Source organism: Miscanthus floridulus, chromosome 2 (assembly GCF_019320115.1).
Source record: "Miscanthus floridulus cultivar M001 chromosome 2, ASM1932011v1, whole genome shotgun sequence".
Lineage (NCBI taxonomy): Eukaryota > Viridiplantae > Streptophyta > Magnoliopsida > Poales > Poaceae > Miscanthus > Miscanthus floridulus.
The window spans coordinates 178,661,807-178,671,407 of NC_089581.1; the positions used below are offsets into that span (position 1 = coordinate 178,661,807).

Consider the following 9,601-nt stretch of genomic DNA (forward strand, 5'->3'; position numbering starts at 1 on the left):
CGGTTTTACCTGGAGGAGGGACCATGGATTCACCAGGCTGTGCGAAGGCAACTTGGGGCTACACTGCAGCACCCCACCAAGGAACGCTAGCAGATAGAGCTTGAAATGAGGGAGGAGCGACCTCCCGTTTGGATCGGTGGCTCATCACTGTTAAAGATTTGGAGATTGGGGATGCTAGGTTTCGGGGAAGCTACGAGGTACAAATGGATTTAGATTGCGTGGGTGCGGTGGGAAGTAGGACGAGAGGTACGTGGTGCGTGGGTGGCGTGGGAAACTGAGGGATTAGGCGCGTGGGTGTCGCGGGAAACTGGGATTTGGCGCGTTAGTTCCGCGGGAAACGGATTTGCCCGCCGAAGATGTGGTTCGCGTGGGGAAGAGGAACGAGAGTGGGGAAATTGAAGGAACGCGTGAGGCTGGAGTGTACTCCGAAATCAAATTGGGGGAATTCATGTGGCCATAAAAAAATCGCAATATTCTGTGTGTCTCTAGAAAAGTTCAGCGGTCTTTAGCGCCACTATTTTAACTTTTTTTGTGTCCTCCATGCCACTGCTGTCAGTATAGGATCTAACACCGTCAAACTACAGGTGTGAAAAGTAAAAATACACTTATGTCTAAATATGTCATTAATTTTTTTGAGCATCTTAACGACTTCAAATGGAAAAAACTTAAAACTAGAAAGTTGTAGATCTCGTCGAGATCTATAATTTTCATATAAAAATTATATTCATTTAATTTCGCAAAAAAATATGATTTGATACGATTAATATATCTTAGAAAAATCATATCTTTTTTGTGGAATTAAATAAAAATAATTTTTATATCAAAATTATAGATCTCGACGAGATCTACAACTTTCAAGTTTTGAGTTTTTTCATTTGAAGTTGTTAAGATGCTAAAAAAATTAATGACATATTTAGACATAAGGGTATTTTCGACTTTTCACACCTGCAGTTTGACGGCGTTAGAGCTCAAACTGACGGAAGTGGCATTGAGGGCATAAAAAAGTTAGAGCAGTGACGCTGAAGATCGCTGAACTTTTTCAGGGACACACAGGGCATTGCGATCTTTTTTAATGGCACATAAGAAATTCCCCCAAATCAAATTCTCCTAAGTCATGGAAAATCCTCTATTTTTTATAAAAGTATAATTCCCTATTTATCTCGATATAGCCATTTCACTACAAAATTTAATTTATTATATTTTATTACTAACTCCATCCTAAATTATAAGATGTTTTGACTTTTCTAAATACATTATTTTTACTATGCATTGAGATACAATGTATATCTAAGTGCATAGCAAAAGCCATGAATCTAGAAAAGCTAAAATGTTTTATAATTTGGAACGGAAGGAGTACACCAAAAGAGTTCTATTTTTATCTAGCTCAGCATTTTTGTTTGATTTGCAGTCAGGTTGCATAAGAGCATTTTTCAAGCTTTTTCATCAAAATTGATATATTATTATTTGTCACTCATTGTTTGATACCCAATTTCACACAAGCTTAACGAGACAATATAAAATTAAATTTCTTTAAAAAAGAACTAATTTGGAACTTGAAAAAATAAAGGTGAATAAGAGCAATGTTGAAATGAATCACTAAGCTAGCCCATTGAGCTTTTTATCTAGCCCTAATTGATGTAGATGCTCATAGCACTTGTCCACACTCGTCCTTATGAGCAAACACACGAAAACTCTACCCTTGTAAGTACATCTAGAGAGTTGAACTGAAAAATTTTGAGATTAACTTAATTTGTCCATATAATTGTCCTAGTGTGTATCCCTAAAGAATTTTTGTTGTTGTACCTGTTATGTTTTGACCGAGTCAGCTCTATGTAAGATACATGAGCAAGTAGTTGCATGGATATCTTAGGGCAGCTCCGACAATCGATTTTTAAGCTAGCTCTAAGTATTTTTCTTATATTTTAATAGAAGAGAGAAAAAAGCTAGCTCTTGAGCTAAGCTCTTGCACACACTTCAAGGTTATTTAAGTGTCATGTGGGGCTATCTGTGTTAAAAGCTATATGCTAAAGTTGACACTATTAGAGAATTGGCTTAGAGCTACTAACTAGCTCTAACCATTGCGGGTGTCCTTAGGGCCAGTTTGGCAGAGCACCCAGAGCAAGTTGAGATTGTGCCTCACTAGCTAGGTCAGACCATAGCTAGAAACCAATAATCGCCTTAAGGATGAAATGAATTCGAACCAGACAGCATGAAATCAAGTTCAAATGTTTTATGTTTTAGTAGAACATATATAGTAATTATACATATAGGGATTAAGGTATGTGTATTTAGCACATATACATAAAAGGCAACTCGTAGAAAATGATATATTTATTAATTAACATTTCCAAAATTAAATGTATCAAAAAATTATAAAAATATTATTAATAAATGTGTAAATATTTATCAAGAAATAAATTGAAATATATTAAAAATGCTTTGGTAGCTACTTAGGTAAAAACAATTTAGTGGTGGGAATATTTGTTTATCAGAGAAGGGTCAAGGTTTCAAGGTCCCATAATATTGTATTTATTATTTATTCTTGACGTTTATAAGGAAAAACAGTGATACAAAAAAACGTGGAAAGGATAGATACTCCACACACAAAGGGAAAAACGAAAAAAACATGGAATGGGGAGGCCACTATATATATACGAAAAGAAAGAAACAGAAAGAAACTGGACGCGGGGGGAGGGGGGGAGAAAAAAAATAAGTCAAGGAAAATATTTTTTATATATAAAAAAGAAAAAACCGTCTCCCCAGGACCTCAAATAGAACGATAGATCCAATTTGCAACTCCCCAGCGCGCGCCTGTTCTCTTTTACCGCCCGCCGCCGCCGCCCGTCCCGTTCATCTCGCGCCGCGACAGCTGCTCCGTCGTCCACCCTCGCCTTCCCAGACCTCGCCGGAGATTCACCGCCTGCACCCCTTTCCGCTCTCCACCAGCCTCATGAACATGCTCTCTTATGCCATGAGTTCATCGGCCTGTTAAGGTAAAGATGAATCGCCCTATCAATCCACGCCCCCGGGTTCTAGAGCAGAGGCATCGGATGTGAGGCTCGCGGGTCACCGGTGCCGCCGCAGCTAATATGATATGGGCGTCGACTGCCTTGCTGTAGCCTTGTTGTGTGCGTTCTCGGTACCTGCTCGTCGAAATTCCTGCGTAGTGATAGTCTAATAGAACAATATTCTCGGTAACACAAGGATTTATCTGATTTGTCATTTTTCACTTAAAAGAGTTCCAAATATACAATAAAGATATTGATGGTGGATCAACTATTGTCATCTGCCTTACATGGAACTTAATTTAAAATGATCTACAATATTTTATTACCTTGCCGAAATCTTTTGTAAATTTAGTTTGCAAATCTGTGAGAAAACGCTAGTGTCATTGCTTAGTTGAAATACTTAGATGTAAATTATCTTTTATTCTTATTTTTTATTGAGTTGATCAAGGATTATGGGAAATGGAAATGTAGTTAGATCAATCTCATTCATATGGACTGCATCTTAACTAGTTACTATCACTATCATTTTGTTTTTAATAGGTGATGGCGATAGAGTACCAAATAAGCGAAAGGGGACCGTTTTAACACATGTTTGGGATCTACTGGAAGGAGATCGGATAGTAATAAGATGTAATATGCTTGGACAACCCATTGGAAATGGTGGTTACTGTCCGGTTGGTGCCAAAGATTGGAGAGAAGTTAAGAAAAACAATGCAGAAACCATAATTCAATTTGTACAAGTTAGCTCAATTTTACAAGACATAATATTGTCAATTTAAGTATTATATGCTTGTTATCATGTCATTAAGTAAAAGTCATTCATCAGTGACTTTCTTATTTTCAGACAAAGTTCTTGTATCCTCGTTCATATGAAATCTAGAGGTTTCATTTGTTCCCTCCCCCTTGGATAGACAATTTTGTGAGCGAGTCCACCAATCTGGAGTGCCAAGGTTACTTCTTGATAGCTATGCAAGCCAAATTCGTGTCAAAATGAATGTCTCTCAATCGATCCCTGAGAAGTTCCATTGGAAAATAGAGGTTTGCTTTCATAGGTAAGTCATGTTTTGACTCTTCCTGACTGTAAATGGAGGCATTCTTAGTGTTGAGAGAAAGCTGAAGCAGTTTACCTTTTGCAGGAATGCCTCCATGGATTTTAGTGCGAGATGGGTGAATGGCAAGGTTTTCAAGATAAAAGGCAACTCATATAAAATGATATATTTATTAATTAACATTTCAAAAATTAAATGTATCAAAACATTATGAAAATATTATTAATAAATGTGTAAATATTTATCCAGAAATAAATTGAAATATATGAAAAATGCTTTGGTAGCTACTTAGGTAAAAACAATTTAGTGGTGGGAATGTAGGAGCTAGACAGGCCGTACGCGTGCATCGCGGACTACTTCAATGTGATTGGGACGGGACAAGCACCTACGCGTTGGTCACAGCGATTTGCGGCTCGGTTGAGAACAAGCAACCACTCAACGCCAAGGGTATCAACAAGTTTTAACTCGACAACGGCTCCAAAATCTTCCAACATAGAAAGTATGATGCTCGTCTAACATCTCACTTTTTCCCTCTGTCATGATCACCACATCTCTGATTAAAATTTGTGGAAACCTAGGTTCAGTTTTTAACATGGAATAGAATTCCTCTTGATGCCTTGATATGATTTGGTCATCTCAGCCTTGATGTGCTGTGGATTTGTCAGCCTTGATTTATTTTGGATTTGTCATTTTCTTCTTAATCTCTTCCTGTGATGCTCTACTACGGACATACTGAATTTGCAGTGCCCTGATTGTGCAATTCTTAGAACTTGACAAATGTACATATGAACCTGTGAATGCGTTCACGTTCACGATGATTGTGTATCTTACAGAAAAAACTTACATGGTCTACCATTCGCCAATTGTTGTCTCAGATTTGCACCCATGCATTTGCATCTATTGCCTAGAGATAAAGTTCGACTGTGTGCGTGTGCTCATATGTGAACTATTGTATAACTGCAACCACATCTTTTTTAACCTAATTAGACCAATGAAATTGTGATGCTTCTTATTCGTAGCAATGCCATTGCTCTCATATTTTTCCTTGTAATCAGTCAACTAACATCTTATTTCATTCAGAAATCAGAATCAGTAGGGCAATGTGATTCATGACTAAAGCAATCCCACTAGATGACCAAACAAAACAACAGTAGTTTGCTCTATGTATATTGGGCATATATGTTCAATTTCTATTCATATGTTCATTTATTCAAAGTTATGTGAATATGTTTTTCTGTCACTCAAGTGCCATTTTATGAAGTTTCCATTCTCATGACCAACTTGTCAATTAGTGAAATAGATTTTTAGCAAGCAACACCATGGAAATAGTGTCAGTACTTTGGATGCAATGTGCTTTATATGAATTAATTTAGTTTTACACTTCTTAACATTTAATTGACGACCATCTATCCCAGAATTAGGGAATCATGAAAAAATATATAAATATTAGAATACTAATAATGGTCATCTGGTAGAGATCTAGGAACTATTAAGTGTCAGTTTGATATAGTAGTATTTCTCTTTTGTGTTGTAACTCTATATTGAAATGTTACTCTATATCTTTTCTAGGAGAATGGTGTAGCGGAAGTGGTCATGGTAATTCAAAGAATTAAGCAATGCTTATAAAAAAGGTATTTGCTTTATTTAGCATATTCTCACATAATTTAGTCCCTATTGGCTTTAATATTGTTTAAATTTTTTAGAGAGTTCAATGTGTTGCACCAAATTAGAAAGATGGATTCCTTAAATAGAATGATCAATTGGTAAAATCTCTTCTTCATGAAATACTTCTTTATCTACAAAGGCTTTTTTTATAATAATTCATGTTGTTTTCATTTGTCCTCTTTACTAGAACAAAGAACCATGTGAGTCTACATATAGTGATGATGATGATCTATTTTTCTAATAAAAAGGTTATCAACTGGTTTGTTGTATTCAAGAATAATATACTCTTAGTTTATTTATATGTCAATATTTTTGCCTAGTGATTATGATTTACAAGAATTTGTATTGGAACTAATGCTAAGGTGACACTAATGACAAGGAATTACTAATTCTAGAAGTAGAAACAATGTCTCCATAATGCTCTGCTAATGATTCTAGACAAATAGCGGTACATCTTTTCATTGAACCATTGAATATGATATATTAGACTTATAATGTTAATTTATTAAAGATAAATAACATTATAACACTGTATAATTGCAATTACCATTCTCTTCCTTTCAGTTTAATTCTTGCCCAAGAAATTCTATAGATGTAGAATAATAAAGGTACAAAATGTCAGAACCATATTTTCATATTTATTATAGTAAAATGTTTATTTTATTTTGTTTCATATGTAAGGATCATCATGGAGTGCTTGGAGAGACCACCATTGCACAATAAGAGGTAGCTCATGACAAGGCTACATGCCACAAGAGACCAAAACATGAGCAACCTCCTCCAATGAAGGTAGGTGAACAAAATATCACTTATCTTAACTACATTATCTTTGATAAACAAATGATGTTTGTTGGTCGCTAAGTGATATGTCAAATTAATATAGGTTCGGTCCACAGTGGTACTCATGACTACAAAATATCCAAATAAGGTCTTTTGAGCACTAATCCAAAAACATGTTTTGGTGGAGTTGAGACAAAATCAATTCTACAAAGTGGATATCAATCATCCTGGGTACAATAACATTGGTGATGCCCTTGCCAAAGGTGGTAACAATTGTTTGGACTTTGACATTTGTATGTTCATACTAGCTTTTAAGTTTACATCAACTAACATAGATAGAATAATATTTAATGTTATAACTTTCTCTTTGCAGGTTGAAATGATTAATGGCTGAATTCTTATATTGATGTGTGCAAAAATGGATGAAGAAGCAATGGAATTTAAGAACACTAGATATCACACTTTCATTTCTAGTAGTATGGGCTTGTACTCTTCAATACTATATGTAGTTGCTCTCAAGCTAGAGCCACATCGTTATGTACCTATATTGTCACTTGATTTGAACAAGTATTACGTTGAAATCTTCAAATAATTTGTGGATCTTGCTATGGTTATTGAAATTTGCGGCTCATGAGATTCTATAATGTGTCATATTTGTGTGATTCTGCAATGTGTAGCCCACATGTAAGGGTAATATAAATATTTTATTTAAAAAGTTGAATATGTTACAATAGGTAAAACATGTGTTGTAAAACATGTGTTACTCCATTCCACACTATATACTCTACTACAATGTGGAAGTGTTACTAGAACACTAAAAAATTGTTACAAAAGAAAATCATTGTAACACTAGACAATGTTACAGTAGATGTGTTACAAACTATGTACTCCATCATATTATTAAAGTGTTACTATAGCTAAAAAAAGTGTTACAACATAGAATCACTATAACACTAGATAAATGTTTCAATAGATATATAAATGTGTTACAACGTAGTAACACTTTTCTATATATAAAAGAACACATATTCCGTGTTACAATAGATCAGTCTATAGTAGCATGGCCAATTGGAACACATAAAAAATGTGTTACTAAGAGAGTTAGTAACACTTTTTTCAGCCTATAGTAACACAAGTTGGTGTTACTATATTCCCGTGTTGTAGTAGTGTAGGGCAACTATCGGTGACCTCTGAACCCCTTAGCAATAGTGTCCTCTATCTCTGATAGAAGGAGATCCCAAATATCAAATACTATCTGCTGCATCAGATAGTTCAGTAGCCACAACTGTATGCGAGTCAAGCCCTCGTGATACCCCATCCTCGGAAGCAGTGTCCTCCTTATAATGGCATCAAGCACTTTAGAAGTGGGAATAAGATCACTGGGTGTCCTGCTCGACCCCTCGCTGAATGGCTCTATGAAGCAATGATGGACTAGATCAATAGGGGGCACCATCCTACCATGAGGATGTCTGGGGGGCGCTGTCTATCCATAGCAAACCTCATGTAGCCTAATGGGCTGCTCCTGAAGCCTGAGTATCTCTCTGACCCTAGTGCTCGTTAGCCTGTAATCTCTGCCATTGAATACAAAGTGTATGAATCTGTGATGTGGGTCAATCCAAAGAGAAGCATAGAACTAACGGACCCAAGATGGAACATACAATCCTGTCCATCCAAGTAAGTCTGTCAACCCTGGTAGGTAAGAAAGGTAGGGGCGGATGTGCTCTCCAGCTGTTGCAACAATAGACTCTATGTTGCACACCCTCTGAGATCTAAAAATAGCTCCACTATGAAGATATGCATTGTAGAAATCCTCCTATAGTGGTGTGTAGAAGCCCTCTGATGCACGCTCATCTCGCCTCAGCGAAAACCACTGCTCAAACTCCACAAATTGGAGCTGCTGCACCTGCTTGGCCGTGGTGGCCCTTAGATCTAGATGAGTCACTAGAGGCGGACCATGTGATCTGGGCGGTGGACGATAACCCCTCCACTGTGTATCTGCCCTCGGTGTGACTGGAACACAGGTATGACCAGAGCGACGAAGTTGTGGCTGAGATGTCTGCTCTATATCTGTAGGGTTATGAGGATGCTACGCTACAAAAATTTCGACCTCATAAACCAGGATCTACTGCTAGTTATAGATCATAGGATTACCACTAGACACATAGGTGCAGCGGAAGTGACTTGATGTAGTCGAACGTGTCATAGCAGTGCTATGTAGTTGCGAGGTCGTCCATCCGTCCGTCTTTCTGTGGTTCGTCCTTGTGCTCCAGATGCAGCACCTCCGAGGTATCCACACATATAGGGAGGAAGCATTGTGCCTCTGAACTGCTAGGTCCACGAGGAGCAGCAGGCGCGAGCATAGGATGGGCGGCGGTGGCTGCCAAAAGGCATGGATTGCTTAGCCCCGTTGCCCACCCCACATATTTATAGGTGTCCCTAATGAGCTCCCGAGTTGGAGGCCCATTAGTAACCCTAAGCCTTGTCTAACTCGGATCCAATCCGAATTAGGCTTCCAGCCCCTTAAGCATGCGACCCTATGGGTTCACGCACACATAGACATGACCTGAGTACTCCTACTTGGCCATTAGTTGATAGCGGCCTCTAGCAAGGTATGTCAACTCTTATGTGTACGTAAAGATCATATCAGACAAACCACCATAAAACCACATACTTGTTATTCCCTTGCCTCATGATATTTGGTCCAACTCATAGGTTAACACTTAACCCAAGCACGGCCATGCATTTCTTGATCTAATCATTAGAGTGATCCAGTGATATCTCTCTCATATAGAGAGAGGTACATTCCATCTTGATTGTCTATGTCTCATAGCATGTTTCCCGACAAACCCGAAAACCACCTTTATAACTACCCTATTACAGAGTAGCATTTGATAGTCCCTGAGTAGGTCATGTCACATCTTGAATACATACAACAATCTTAGGTCTAAGCACATAATGTACATGATGTGAATAGAGATAATAACAACATCTCACGTTGGGTCAGTCCGGCCCCATGTCATACATATGCCCATATTATTAGTTTGACATCTCCATGTATATGACTTATGAAACATAATCATCAACTAATAATGTGCTGAT

The 9,601-nt window shown here is 37.5% G+C and overlaps 1 long non-coding RNA gene across 1 annotated transcript; it reads left to right on the plus strand.

Moving 5' to 3' along the window:
- The first annotated feature begins 4,405 nt into the window (after positions 1-4,405).
- LOC136540845 (uncharacterized) lies at positions 4,406-7,033 on the plus strand. The gene is made up of 5 exons (XR_010780026.1): positions 4,406-4,556; positions 5,627-5,688; positions 6,404-6,511; positions 6,606-6,765; positions 6,876-7,033. It is a non-coding gene; the product is annotated as an uncharacterized lncRNA (long non-coding RNA).
- The last annotated feature ends 2,568 nt before the right edge of the window (positions 7,034-9,601 follow it).